General features: G+C 40.2%; 1 pseudogene; it reads left to right on the top strand.

Moving 5' to 3' along the window:
* The first annotated feature begins 7,815 nt into the window (after positions 1-7,815).
* Positions 7,816-7,920, top strand: LOC133260870 (small nucleolar RNA SNORA70; annotated as a pseudogene).
* The last annotated feature ends 6,247 nt before the right edge of the window (positions 7,921-14,167 follow it).

Here is a 14,167-nt window from a genome sequence, read left to right on the forward strand (position 1 = left end):
GTATTGGAGTTTCAGCTTCAGCATCAGTCCTTCCAATGTATATTCAGGACTGATTTCCTTTAGGATGGACTGGTTGGATCTCCTTGCAATCCAAGGGACTCTCAAGAGTCTTCTCCAACACCACAGTTCAAAAGCATCAATTCTTCGGCACTCAGCTTTTTCTGTAGTCCAACACTCATATCCATATACGACAACTGGAAAAACCATAGCTTTGATTAGACAGACATTTGTCAGCAAAGTAATGTCTCTGCCTTTTAATATGCTGTCTAGGTTGGTCATAGCTTTTCTTCCAGGGAGCAAGAGTCTTTTAATTTCATGGCTGCAGTGATTTTGGAGCCTAAGAAAATAGTCAGTCACTGTTTTCATCAAGAGGCTCTTTAGTTCCTCTTCACTTTCTGCCATAAAGGTGGTGTCTTTGCATATCTGAGGTTATTGATATTGGTTAAGTTTAGTTATGACCAACCTAGATAGCATATTCAAAAGCAGGGACATTACTTTGCCAACAAAGGTCTGTCTAGTCAAGACCATGGTTTTTCCAGTAGTCATGTATGAATGTGAGAGTTGGACTGTGAAGAAAGCTGAACGCCGAAGAATTGATGCTTTTGAACTGTGGTGTTGGAGAAGACTCTTGAGAGTCCCTTGGACTGCAAGGAGATCCAACCAGTCCATTCTAAAGGAGATCAGCCCTGGGTGTTCTTTGGAAGAAATGACGCTAAAGCTGAAACTCCAGTACTTTGGCCACCTGATACGAAGAGTTGACTCATTGGAAAAGACTGATGCTGGGAGGGATTGTGGGCAGGAGGAGAAGGGGATGACAGAGGATGAGATGGCTGGATGGCATCACCAACTCGATGGATGTGAGTCTAGTGAACTCCGGGAGTTGGTGATGGACAGGGAGGCCTGGCGTGCTGCGATTCATGGGGTCGCAAAGAATAGGACACAACTGAGCAACTGAACTGAACTGAAGTTTGGTTACTTAAGATTGGTTAAGTAAGTTACTCAAAAAGAAATACAACATTGTGGCAAAGTTCTTGGCCTCGGGTTCATTCTATACACTCAGATCCCAGCTCCACCACTTAGTGGCATCAGCTTGGGAAAACTACTTTAGTTCTTGGAAAAGTGAAGATAATAATGGGGCTGTTGTGATAACCCTTGCAAGATCTCAGGACAGTACCTGGCATATGGTACTCTATGAATGTTTTTTATTAGATGTTATTAATTTGAGTAAAAGTAGTTTTTTTGAGCATGCAACATAGTTTTATTACCACAGGTTTGGAAGGAGGGGAAGAACACAAGATTGTTAAAGAAAAAAATATTTTTTTTAATTAATTGTGGGCATTACTATTTTTAAAGAAGTACCATTCATGTTTCTCTTTTAATTTTATTTGGTTTCAATTAACTTCTCTTTATCACATCATACCATTTTTGCCACATACTGACTCATGTCTTCTCTGCAAATTTAACTCCTAACTATCCTACTAAGATCATCAGAAATCCCATTACTCTCACAATGTCTGTGTAGACAAAGGCACATGTAAATAAACACCCAGCTAATCTTAATGTTTTATGCAGTTCACAAAAGACTTTCACATATGATACAGATTCTCATTTGATGCTCTTGACAACCTATGGGGTAGATATTATTTTACATACAAGAGAATTCAGTCTTTGTGTAGCTGAGCAACCAGGACATACAGTTAAACTGACTAAGTTTTGCATTTTAGGGAAAATACTTTTTTTTTCTTTTTACCTTTTGACCGTCTTCACCAATTTGCTCCACGCTTACCCCACCATACCCCCGTCCTGCCTCTGGCAATCAGCAATCTGTCCTCTGGATCTATGAGCTTGGTTTTTATGTTTTGATTTGTTTGTTTGTTTAGGTTCCATGCATTACAAAGATCATATGGCATTTTCCTTTCTCTGTCTGACTTATTTCACTTAGCATATTGCCCTCAAATTTCATCCGTGTTGACACAAATGGCAATATTTTATTATTCTATGGCTGATGAACAGCCCATTGTATATATACACCACAATCTCTTTATCCATTCATCCATGAATGGACATAGGTGGTTTGTATATCTTGACTGTTGTAAATAATATTGCAATGAGCATAGGGGTGCATACATATTTTTGAATTGGTGTTTTCATTTTCTTAAGACAAATACCCAGAAGTAGATTTGCTGGATGATATGGTAGTTTCATTTTTAGTTTTTTGAGGAACTGCTATAGTGTTCTCCATATTGAGTGCACCAATTTACAGTCCCACCAACAGTGTACAAAGGTCATGTTTTCTCCATATATTCACCAACACTTTTTATTTCTTTTCTTTTTGAAAACAGCTGTCCTGACAGGTGCGAGATGATAGCTCAATGTGGTTTTGATTTGCATTTCTCTGAAAGCAAATGATGTTGAACATCTTTTCATGTTGGTTATCTGTATGTCTTCTTTGGAAAAATGTCTATTCAGATCCTCAGCTCATTTTTTAATCAGATTGTTATTTGTTTGGTTTCAGTGTTTTTTGCTTTTGTTTTTTCCTGTTGAGTTGCATGAACTTTTTATATATTTTAATTGAAGTATATTTGACTTACAATATTATATTAGTTTCAGATTTATACCAGTGATTTCAATATTTTTATGTATTACAAAATTATCATGTGTCTAATTATAATTATAATCTGACAAAATAAAAAGTGTTACAATATTATTGATTATCGTCTCTACGTTGTGACATTTATTTTATAACTAGAAGCATGTGCATCTTAATCCCCTTCATCTGTTTCACTTATCTCCATAACCCCTCCACTCTGGTTTATCTACTGTATCTATAAATCTGTTCCACTTTTGTTTGTTCTTAAATATTTTAGATTCATATAAGTGAAATCTACTGTATTTTATTTTCTGTCTGACATTTCAATTAGCATAATACTCACTAGGTCCATCCTTGGTGTTACAAATAACAGGATTTTGCTCTTTTTCTACATTGAGTAATATTCCATTGTGTATGTGTGTGTGTGTGTGTGTGTGCATATATATGCATGTATATGTGTATCCTCCTTGTCCATCTGTCTCTCAATGGACACTTTGGTTGCTTCTATACATATGTAACTTTGGACATTATCTTTTATCAGCTATGACTTCCAAATATTTTCTGCCATTCGGTAGATTTCCCTTTCATTTTGTTGATTGTTTCTTTTGTTGTGCAGAAGCTTTTTCATTTGATGTAGTCCTGCTTGCTCTATTTTTGCTTTCGTTGCTTCTGTTTTGGGTGTCAGATCCAAAGTATCATTGCCAAAACCTATACAGATGAGACCACTGCTTATGCTTTCTTCTAGTTTTTTGGTTTCCAGTCTTATGTTCAGGGCTTCAATCCATTTGGAATTAACTTTTGTGTATGGTATAAGACAGGAGTCCAACTTCAATCTTTTGCATGTGACTGTCCAGTTTTCCCATATCATTTATTGAAGAGACTACCCTTTCCCCACTGTATACTCCTGGCTCCTTTGTTGTAAATTATTTGATCATATATGCATGGGTTTAGCTCTGAGCTTTCTATTCTGTTCCATCATCTAATGTGTCTTTTTTTATGCCAGTAACTACTGTTTTAATTGCTATAGTTTCATAATATAGTTTGAAATCTGGACATATGATGCCTTCAATTTTGTCCTTTCTAAAGTTTGTTTTGGCTATAAGGGGTCTTTTGTGTTTCCATGTAAGTTTTAGGATTGTTTATTTCTGTGAAAAATAACATTGGAATTTGGATAGTGGTTGTATTGAATCTGTAGATTCCTTTGGGTAGTATAGACATTGTAACAATGATTCTTCTAATCCATGAGTGCAGAATATCTTTCCATTAATCTGTATCATATTCAATTTCTTTTTGCCTTTTCATACTGTTCATGTGGTTCTCAAGGCAAGAATGCTGAAGTGGTTTGCCATTATCTTCTCCAGTGGACCACATTTTGTCAGAACTCTCCACCATGACCCATCTGTCTAGGTGGCCCTACACGGCATGGCTCATAGTTTCATTGAGTTAGACAAAGGCTGTGACCCATGTGATTGATTTGGTTAGTTCTCTGTGATTGTGGTTTTCATTCTGTATGCCTTCTGATGAGGATAAGAGGCTTGTGGAAGCTTCCTGATGGGAGGGACTGGCTGTGAGGAAAACTGGGTCCTACTCTGGTGGGCAAGGCCATGCTCGGTAAATCTTTAACCCAATTTTCTGCTGATGGGTGGGGCTGTGTTCCCTCAGCTGATGGAATTCCAACTGAGCTATTTCAAAGCCTAAAAGATGATGCTGCTAAAGTGCTACACTCAATATGCCAGCAAATTTGGAAAAGTCAACAGTGGCCACAGGACTCGAAAAAATCAGTTTTCACTCCAATCCCAAAGAAGGGCAGTGCCAAAGAACATGCAAACTACTGCACAACTCCACTCTAGCAAGGTCATGCTCAAAGTCCTCCAAGCCAGGCTGCAACAGTACATGAACTGAGAACTTCCAGATATACAAGCTGGATTTAGAAAAGACAGAGGAACCAGAGGAAATTGCCACCATCCCTTGGATCATAGAAAAAGCAAGGGAATTCCAGAAAAACTTCTACTTCTACTTCTGCTCCATTAACTATGCATCAAGTCTGTATATTGTCACCCTGTTTATTTAACTTGCTTGTGAAATGCTGAGCTGGATGAAGCACAAGCTGAAATCAAGATTGCCAGGAGAAATATCAGTAACATCAGATATGTAGATGACACTACCCTTATGGCACAAAGCAAAGAAAAACTAAAGAGCTCCTTGATGAAGGTGAAAGAGAAGGGTGAAAAAGTTGGCTTAGAACTCAACATTCAAAAAACTAAGATCATGGCATCTGGTCCCATCACTTCATGGCAAATAGATAAGGAAGCAATGGAAACAGTGACAGACTTTACTTTCTTGGGCTCCAGAATCACTGTGGATGATGAATGCAACCATGAAATTAAAAGACGCTTGCTCTTTGGAAGAAAAGCTATGACAAATCTAGAGAGCATATTAATAGGCAGAGCTATTACTTTGCCAACAAAGGTCTGTATAGTCAAAGCTGTGGTTTTTCCAGTAGTCATGTACTGATATGAGAGTTGGACCATAAAGAAAGCTGAGCACCAAAAAATTAATGCTTCTGAAATCTGGTGTTGGAGAAGACTCTTGAGATTCCCTTGGACTGCAGGGATATCAAACCAGTCCATCCTAAAGGAAAACAGTCCTGAATATTCATTGGAAGGACTGATGCTGAAGCTGCAACTCCAATACTTTGGCCACCTGATGCAAAGAACTGACTCATTTGAAAAGACTCTGATGCTGGGAAATATTGAAGGCAGGAGAGGGGACGACAGAGGATGAGATGGTTGGATGGCATCACCAGCTCAGTGGAAATGAGTTTGAGCAAACTCCATGAGATGGTGAAGGACAGGGAAGCCTGGCACGCTGCAGTCCATGGGGTCTCAAAGAGTCGGACATGACTGAGAGACTGAACAACAACTTCAATTTCTTTCATTATCATAGTTTCAATATACAGGCCTTTCATATCTTTTGTTATATTTATTCTTAGGCATTTTATTTTTCTTGATTCAATTGTAAGTGGGATTGGTTTCTTAATTTCTCTTTCTGACAGTTCATTAGTATTGTACAGAAATGCAACAAATTTTTGCACATTAATTTTTATCCTACAACTTTACTGAATTTGCCATTAGTTCTAACAGTTTCCTGATGCAGTCTTTAGACTTTTCTATACATAATATCAAGTGCAGATAGTGACAGTTATTTTTTCCTTTCCAATTTGGATGCTTTTATTTCTTTTTCTTGCCTAATTTCTCTGTCTATTGTTTCTAATACTATGTTGAATAGAAGAGGCAAGAGTGAGCATACTTGTCTTTTCCCTGATCTTAGTGAAAAGTTTTCAGCTTTCCATCATCAAATATAATGTTAGTTATGAACTTGTCATATATGACCTTTATTATGTTGAGGCACATATATATATATCCACACATGTGTACCCTCTATACCCATATTTGTTTAGAGTTTTTATCATAAATGAATGTTGATTTGTTGGATGCTTTTTCTGCATCTATTGAGATGATCATATGGTTTTTATCCTTCGTTTTGTTGTAATGTATCACACTGATTTGTGGATAAATCCCACTTGATCATGCTGTATGATCTTTTCAGTATATTGTTGAATTTGGTTTGTAAACATTTTGTTGAGGATTTTTGCATCTATGTTCATCAGGAATACTAGGCTGTAAACTTTTCTTGTAGTATCACACTCTGGTTTTGGTATCAGGATAATGCTGACCTCATAAGTTTGTAAACATTGCTCCTTCTTCAATTTTTTAAAAGAGGTTGAGAAGTGCTGTTTTTAATTCTTTAAATGTTTAGTAGAATTCATCAGTGAGGCCATCTGGTACTAGACTTGTTTTTTGAGAGGTTTATATTGATTCAATCTCCTTACAAAGTAATTGGTCTGCTCAGATTTTCTGTTTCATTATGATTTAGTCTTGGTAGGTTGTATGTTTCTAGAAATATCCAACTTGTTGACACATAATTGTTCATTTTAATCTATTGTTTGTACTAAATGACCCAAGCCAAAAACATAAGTTTGGTAGAGGAGACATAAATATACAGTTATGATTCAGTGAGTGATAGCAGTGGATCATTTATGAAACAAATCAAAGACATCAATCTGATTTTTTTTTCTACATCACTTCTTTGGACACGTTTTTTTGTCCCCAGAACCATGCTTGGACTGAATATGCAAAGATAGATGAGGAAGGATTCCTAATAATGGAAAACTTACATCTGTAGGAGAAACAGACATGAAAACAAATAACTTTGGTGTTAGTCTCTAAGTCATATCCAACTCCTTGAGACCCCATGGACTGTAGCTTGCTAGGATCCTCTGTCCATAGCATTCTCCAGGCAAGAATACTGGCGTGTGGAGCCATTCCCTTCTCTAGGGGATCTTCCCAAGCCAGGAACCAAACTCAGGTCTCCTGCACTGCAGGCAGATTCTTTACCATCAAAGCTACCAGGGAAACCCCAAATAACTCGAACACAGTCAATAAAACCCACATAGAGGTTAAGAATTAAATGCTGGGGAAACATGACATGAAACGGTTTTAGATTACTTGGTGATACAAATACGTAAGCAAAAGTGACTACTTTCTTGCCATAAGAACACAAAGCAAGACTATCAAGATCATCACCAGTGAGTGAGAAATGAAAGTTCTTGTAATTTGTTTCCCAAATATCAAATATCCAAACAAATTATATGCCAATTGGGTTAGAGGAGGAAGGACTTAATAATTTTAAAATTTGCACTAAATAAACAAATGTCCTCTAAATACCCACATCAAGTATTTATTGGCCAAGTGTCCAGGAGTTTCAAGCTGTAATGACAAGGGCATTGACTCAGGGTGGGCAAGGAAAGAAAGAGGACAGGATGCCAATGAAGGAAACAGAGTCTCTTGAATGGCTAATGAAAGAAAAATATGATTATAGTAACCAGATTGTAGGGATTCCAGAAAAATTATGGTGGTGGTGTGGTAGTCACTAAATGTTTAAGAAATTGAAGACATCTCTAATTTCATATATTTTACATCATTATGTGCCAGACCTACATATTCCAATATGGAGTTTTCAAAATATAGGCAAAGATAACATTTTGATCTAGAAAATGATGCCCAAAGGAAGGTAGTAGTCAAGGCTAAATTTGGGCTAGTGGCTGAGAGAAAGCAACCATTGAGTGCTGGGTTCAATCCAGGATTAGAAAAGGGAGCACCTATTCGCAGTCAGTTAAGCCAACTGACCTCTTTTCCCCGTGGGGGCCCATGTGCCATGGCGGTGGCTGCTATCTGTAGGGGTGGCTCTGAGGGACCTGGGAGACAGTCATTTCCAGTGGACATTTATGTCTGGCACACTGTCCCCAGTCTAGGGTCCAGACAGCCATGCAGGGTGCCTTTGGAAAGCCCCAGGACACAGTGGCTAGGGTCCTCATTGTCTAAATCATAATGTCCATCTGCACCAAGCTGTACGACAAGGAGCATGGGACTGAGGCCCCACACAGGGCCAAGTTCAAGTTCCCTGGCCACCAGAAGATTCATATCTCTAAGAAGTGGAGACTTACTAAATTTAATGCAGATAAATTTGAAATTATGGTGACAGGAAAGCAGCTCATCCTGAATGCCTGGGGGGTCAAAAATAGCCCTAATTGGCTTGTTCCTTCCTTACTCACACCCACCAATAAATCTTACTTTCCTGTAAAAGAAAAGAGAGAAAAGAAAAAGCAGCTCCTAGAACTGGGAGCAAGATATGATCCTTCCAAATCTCAAGAAACCAGCAAAAGGAAAACTAAAACCCACAGGGTCTCCATCTTCAGGCACCTGGTACAGGACAGTTTAGGATATTTCTTTGGAGCAGTTTGCTTGCCAACGACCTCTGTGTTTACCAGCCATACTTCATGTGGTGGAAATTTTCTAAGAGAAATTTCCCAGAGGGTTCCCAAACCCTCAAACCTGGGGTCAAAATGACTAATCCAGGACAGTTGCGAGGGCTGCTCCATTTATGAGAGAGTTTTGGGCTGGGAGGCCAGCACGGGTAAGATCCACAGGGAAGGGGCTATGACTACAACAGGGAAAAAGTCTCCTGGACCATTCTTCATGGTCACTCAGGGCTCCCCTTGACCTCTGCTTAGGACATATGGCCCTCTGCCCTGAAAAGTCTCTTGGTTCACACCTTACTGCCCCCCCCAACCAAACCAGAAGCAGAAACAATGTCATTTTCCTTCTCAAATTGCTTGACATAGAAAGGCATCATGGTAGAGATGAAACAAGGGTGTGGAATTTAGCACTGGAAATACCCACTGTGTAGGGATACAGAATGCACAGAGTTGAAGCTACCATTTAAGAAGCCAGGTTCCCTGAGTTCAAATCCTGCTTCATCTTAGTAACTGTCTGAGTTTGGGCATATTGCTAGCCACCTTACACCCCAATTTTCACAACTGTCAACTGAGAGCAATAATAATGCCTACCGCCAGTGCTCTGGGAATTAAGGGAATATAAGTGCTTATAGTGCATACATATTATTCTTCAGTAGATCATGCTATTATTTTCATAGCCTAATGAATAAACAATGTATGTCCGTGTGCTTTGCTAAACTTTAGATTTCTCATCTGAAAAATGAAAGAATAAGATCCAGGATTGGATATGAATTAGCTAATGGAAGTCAAAAAAATACACTGAACGGAAAATGCAATCCAAATGTTTGTGTTCGGTGCTATCATCGCACATAGTAGGCACTGGAATCAACCACAGCTATGATATGGAAACAAAACAACCAGCGAGAGATGAGGCCAGACCCCTTTCAAGACTCACCATCCTGAGATCTTACACAGGAAAGTTATTTGTAAGCATGAACGCCAGACAAGTGTTCCTTGTTAGCTATGCGTAGGCCCTGGAGACCAGCACTGCCATGTGGTGAGATCAAGTGAAGTGACAGATTCTGCCAAGCAAGACTCTCAGGCCATCGCTCAGAGGCGCCTGAGAAATTACTCCCCCAGAGTCCTCCTCGGCTGCACTGTGCCCCACTCCCATGCTGGCCACCTCCCCCAAAGACCCCCAGCCCCCTCCCCACAATCCTCCAGACTCTGCCCAGTCCCCGCTGGCATGCAAGTGCAGAGCTCAGCATATTCCGCATTTCATCCCCCTAGATTCACCCCGAAGGGTTGGTCCTGCCTGACTGTCCCACACAGCATCTCTAGGAGAGCCAGAAAGGAATGCACTCAACTCATCAGTGCCAGGGGCAGAACCAAAGCCAAGCATGGCCTGTCATCCAAAGGACTGTAGTGCTCCCGTCATCACTGAGAGACAGACACAGAACAGGCCCCGGGAAGAGCCTGTCACCTTCCCGAGAGCCAGGGAGGTGGGCAGAAAACCCCAGGGGGGTGTGGGTTCTCCTGTCAAAGCAAGGCCAGCAAAATCTGAGCCCTGGAAACTCCTCCCAAATGAACACTTGACAGGTAGAAGGGAAGAGAGTTAGCATCTGCCCTTGAAGCCCCTGGTGGCTCTGATGGTAAAGAATCTGCCTGCAATACAGGAGACTCAGGTTCGATCCCTGGGTCAGGGAAATCCCCTGGAGAAAAAAATGACAACCCACTACAGTATTCTTGCCTGGAGAATCCCATGGACAGAGGAGGCTGGTGGGCTACAGTCCATGGGGACTGGAATGCAAAAGTAGGAAGTCAAGAGATACCTGGAGGAACAAGGAAGTTTGGCTTTGGAGTACAAACTGAAGCAGGGCAAAGGCTAACAGAGTTTTGCCAAGAGAATGCACTGGTAGTAGCAAACACCCTCTTCCAACAACACAAGAGATGACTCTATACATCGACATCAGCAGATGGTCAATATCAAAATCAGACTGATTATATTCTTTGCAGTTGAAGATGGAGAAACTCTATGCAGTCAGCAAAAACAAGATCAGGAGCTGACTGTGGCTCAGATCATGAATTCCTTATTGCCAAATTCAGACTTAAATTGAAGAAAGTAGGTAAAGCCATTAGACCATTCAGACCTAAATCAAATCCCTTATGATTATACAGTGGAAGTGACAAACAGATTCATGGGATTAGATCTGACAGACAGTGTCTGAAGAACTATAGGTGGAGGTTCATAACATTGTACAGGAGGTGGTGATCAAAAGCATCCCTAAGGAAAAGAAAAGCAAGAAGGCAAAATGGTTCTCTGAAGAGGCCTTACAAATACCTAAGAAAACAAAAGAAGCAAAAGGCAAAGGAGAAAAGGAAAGATATAGTCATCTGGATGCAGAGTTCCAAAGAATAGCAAGGAGAGATAAGAAAGGCTTCCTCAGGGAACAGTGCAAAGAAATAGAGGAAAACAATAGAATGGGAAAGACTAGAGATCTCTTCAAGAAAATTAGAGATACCAAGGGAACATTTCATGCAAAAATGGGCTCAATAAAGGACAGAAATGCTATGGCCCTGACAGAAGATATTAAGAAGAGGTGTCTAGAGCACACAGAAGAACTATACAAAAAAGATCTTCATGACCCAGATAATCACAATGATGTGATCACTCACCTAGAGCCAGACATCCTGGAGTGCAAAGTCAACTGGGGCTTAGGAAGCATCACTACAAACAAAACTAGTGGAGGTGATGGAAGTCCAGTTGAGCTGTTTCAAATCCTAAGAGATGATGCTGTGAAAGTGCTGCACTCAAAATGCCAGCAAATTAGGAAAGCTCAGCAGTGGCCACAGGACTGGAAAAGGTCAGTTTTCATTCCAATCCCAAAGAAAGTCAATGCCAAAGGATGTTCAGACTACCACACAATTGCACTCATCTCACATGCTACCAAACTAATGCTCAAAATTCTCCAAGCTAGGCTTCAACAGTAGGTGAACTGAGAACATCCAGATGTTCAAGCTGGATTTAGAAAAGGGAGAAGAACCAGAGATCAAATTGCCAACGTCTGTTGTATCATAGAAAAAGCAAGAGAATTGCAGAAAATCATCTACTTCTGCTTTATTGACTATGCTAAAGCCTTTGACTGTGTGGATCACAACAAACTGTGAAAAATTCTTCAAGAGATGGGAATACCAGATCACCTTACCTGCCACTAAGAAATTTGTATGCAGGTCAAGAATCAACAGTTAGAACTGGACATGGAACAATGGACTGGATCCAGTTATGAAAGGAGTATGTCAAGGTTGTATGTTGTCACTTTGCTTATTTAACTTATTGCAGAGTACATCATGTGAAATGCTGGGCTGGATGAAGCACAAGCTGGAATCAAGATCATGTAAGAAACGAGTTGCCAGTCCAGGTTCGATGCACGATACTGGATGCTTGGGGCTAGTGCACTGGGACGACCCAGAGGGATGGTATGGGGAGGGAGGAGGGAGGAGGGTTCAGGATGGGGAACACATGTATACCTGTGGTGGATTCATTTTGATATTTGGCAAAACTAATACAATTATGTAAAGTTTAAAAATAAAATAAAATTTAAAAAAAAAAAAAGATTGCCAGGAGAAATATCAATAACCTCAAATATGCAGATGACACCACTCTTACAGTAAAAAGCAAAGGGGAGCTAAAAAGCCTCTTGATGAAAGTGAAAGAGGAGAATTAAAAAGCTGAACTCAACATTCCAAAAACAAAGACCATGGCATCTGGTCCCATCAGTTAATGGTAAATAGATGGGTAATCAATGGAAACAGTGAGAGACTTTATTTTCTTGGGTTCCAAAATTGCTACAGATGGTGACTGCAGCATGAAATTAAAAGACACTTGTTCCTTGGAAGAAAAGCTATAACAAACCTAGACAACACATTTAAAGGCAGAGACATTACTTTGCCAACAAAGGTTTGTATAGTCAAAGCTATGGTTTTTCCAGTAGTCATGTATGGATTTGAGAGTTGGATCATAAAGAAGGTTGAGCACCAAAGAATGGTGCTTTCAAACTGTGGTGCTGGAGAAGACTCTTGAGAGTTGCTTGGACTGCAAGGAGGTCAAACTAGTTCAATCCTAAAGGAAATCAACCCTGAATATTCATTGGAAGGACTGGTGCTGAAGTTGAAGTTCCAGTACTTTGGCCATTTGATATGAAGAGCCAGCTCTTTGGAGAAGATCCTGATGCTGGGAAACATTGAAGGCAGAAGGAGAAGGGGACGACAGAGGATGAGATGGTTGAATGGCATCACCAACTCGATGGAAATGAGTTTGAGCAAGCTCTGGGAGTTGGTGATGAATAGGGGAGCCTGGCGTGCTGCAGCTCATGGGGTCGCAAAGAGTTAAACACTACTGAGGGACTGAACTGAACAGGTGCTCTTGTTCTTACTGTTGTTGTTTAGTCACTATGTCATGTCTGACTCTTTTGTAACCTCATGGACTGTAGCCTGCCAGCTTCCTCTGTCCGTGGGATTTCCCAGGCAAGAGTATAGGTGCCCGTGGACATTGATAAATTTGTGGATGCAACAACATTCACAGTGCTAGTCTCGCAGTTATTAAAAAACATTGATTCACTCCCTTCCAGCATGGATCTGTTAACCCTTTTCATTTTCCATAAGCTGGCTATTTAATTCACATCATTCATCGTCATTCATCCATTTATTCATTCTCTCATTCAGCCAACAAATATTTATTGAGAGCCTACTATGCGCCAGGCACTATGCCAGGAACAGGAGCTATAGTAGCGGTCAAAACCAGAGATGATTCTTATAGCCCAGTACATGCATTCTCAACAGAGGAAATATAACCATCAAGGGAAAAAAGATTCCTGGATGGTGAAGAAAAACTTACTTGTGTTATGTATAAATCACAGAAATCTATATAGTACATGCAATATATTCAATTGTGTGCATGCATGTATATATAAACATACATACATACACATACACACACGCATGTGTTCATGGTTGTATTCATTGTATTAGTTTTCTACTGTGGCTGTAACAAATTACCATAAACTTAGTAGCTTAAGATAACACAAATTTATAATCTTCTCATCCTGGGAGTGAGAAGTCTGAAATGGGCTTCACTGGACTGAAAGCAAAGTGCTGGCAGGGCTGCGTTCCTTCTCATGCCCTGGGGAAGGATCTGTTTCCTTGCCTTTTCCAGCTCCAAGAGGCTGCCCATATTCCTTGGCTCATGGCCCTCTTCCATCTTCAAAGCCAGCAATGGCACTCGAGTCTTTCTTACACTGCACTTCCTTCACACTGGCCATCCTGCCTTCCTCCTTCACTTGAAAAGCCTTTGTGATTACAACAGGACCACCAGGCAAACACAGAATAATCTACTTCACTCAAGGTCACCAGATTAATAACCTTAATTTCATCTACAGCCCTAATTTCCCCTTACCATGCGATATGATTTATTCATGGGTTGCAGGGTGTAGAATATGGAGGTCTTGTGAGGAGGAGGAGGAGGTAGAAAGGACACCATTCTGCCCACCACAACACTACATCTACAGCATTAAATTTTCATTTCATTACATCATGTCTGAAAAGGGCTCTTAAAGGGGCAATAATGAAACGGGAATGAGAAACCTTTATCTACTAAGAAAGCAATGCAGTGTCCTGATTAGGCCTTTATATCCTAGGGCAAGACTGCCTGGGTTCAAATCCTG

Source organism: Bos javanicus, chromosome 14 (assembly GCF_032452875.1).
Source record: "Bos javanicus breed banteng chromosome 14, ARS-OSU_banteng_1.0, whole genome shotgun sequence".
Lineage (NCBI taxonomy): Eukaryota > Metazoa > Chordata > Mammalia > Artiodactyla > Bovidae > Bos > Bos javanicus.